The sequence below is a fragment of the Egretta garzetta genome, unplaced genomic scaffold (genome assembly GCF_000687185.1).
Source record: "Egretta garzetta isolate BGI_Z169 unplaced genomic scaffold, ASM68718v1 scaffold85, whole genome shotgun sequence".
Classification (NCBI taxonomy): Eukaryota; Metazoa; Chordata; class Aves; order Pelecaniformes; family Ardeidae; genus Egretta; species Egretta garzetta.
In genome coordinates, this window is record NW_009259718.1 from 3192261 (window position 1) to 3193941 (window position 1681).

Genomic DNA, 1681 nt, shown 5'->3' on the forward strand with positions numbered 1-1681 from the left:
CGGCCTTCCCCACCGCCTCTCGGAGAGGGGCTTGGAGGGTCGTTTCTCCCGTCCCTCCCCTCCTTCCCCTTGTTCTCCCCGAGACTGGGCTAAATCCATCTGCCCCTTCCTCCGCTGGAGGGGCCGTAGGATTTAGATTCTCAAACCCAGGATTGGGGACCCCCTGTCCCCTCCTGCGGTGAGGCGCAACCATTAATTCAACATCATTTTCTTCTCCCCTATTTACATTACAAAACAAGCAACACTTCCTCATGTTCTTATCACAATCTTTCTCGCATCCGAAACAGCAATTCTTATCACAATTTGTTTTTAAAACCATAACATTAGATAAAGATAATCCACATCCCCTCCACCACTCTGGGTGGTTTCTTAACGTGAAAAACAAATCCACATAAGCCATTTCATCCCATTTACCTTCTCGCTTGCAAAACAACATTAATTGTAATATAGTATTATATTGCAAAGTTCCATTCTCTGGCCAATGTTCCTGATTTTCCAATTTATACATCGGCCACCAATGATTACAATATTCAATTAATTGTTTCTGAGTTAAAGGATCTCCTCCCAGATCCTTCCAATGTTTCAATATACATCCCAGAGGTGTTTTTGGTGGGATGCGTTTCTTGCTTGGAAACGTACCCATTTTTTGCACGAGTGACTAGCGAGTGTGATCGGGCACTATCCCAAACGCCAGACAGAAAAAACGCCAGACAGTCGTATATTCAGGGGACTCAAACCCCTATCCTTACCCAGGGGACTCTAACCCCTATCCTTCCCGGGTTAGCCCAACCGTGCGCAGCTTTCACTGCGACTTATCAGCAGGCGTTTTATCTGGGGACTCGAACCCCACAAAGGTACCTCTTTGCCCAACTCTGCGTAGCTTTCGCTTCGTCTTACGAGCAGGCTGGTGGGACTCGAACCCACAACCTTTTACCCCTTAAAAGAATGCCTTCTTACCTGCCCAGGGAACTTGCTCGGAATCCTTCGGTCCGGGGATCAGAGGTTCTCCCCGAGAATCCCTCGGTGCCGGCTGGAGGTCCTGTGATCCCTCGGATCCGTCGAGATTCACAGGCACTGTCCCATCTGGGTCGCCAAAACTGTCACCGAAGCCGGGAAATAACCTCGTAACACCAATGCAGTGTTAAAAGGCAGGCATTCTTTATTGGCAGCGCTGGGGACACGGGGGATCGCTCCACCACAATCGTGTCCGAAATGCGGTGCAAAATACAGATACATTTATACAGTTAAGTTGCGCAATTAGTTGTTCGCTTTAATACACCAGGGGAAGAGAAATCCTTCTTCCCCATCCCGCTCCACGCTTCTCACCACGTCCCCCCTCCCAGCGCAGGAGGTCCATTCAGCACGCGACACCCGCCGCCCTTGAGTTTAGGGTTATGTTTACCAAATTTGCCAAGGGCTGCTGGGAAGCGGGGGGAGGAGGGTAGGTTTTTGTGGCCGACGTTTTTCCAAGAAATCTGGATCTTTAAGTTGGGGGGGGGGGGCGGGAATTTAGCTGAAGGCCTGAGCATTCAGACTTCGGCCTCACCGAGGGGGTTTCTCCAAGGCTGGGGAATGCACCACAGCCTCCGGTTCGCTGGCTGAGGAGCACCAAAACCAGCCCGGGCGGGGGAACGATGCACGGGGCGGAACGAGGGAGGCCGGGGCAGGGAAACCTTCCGCC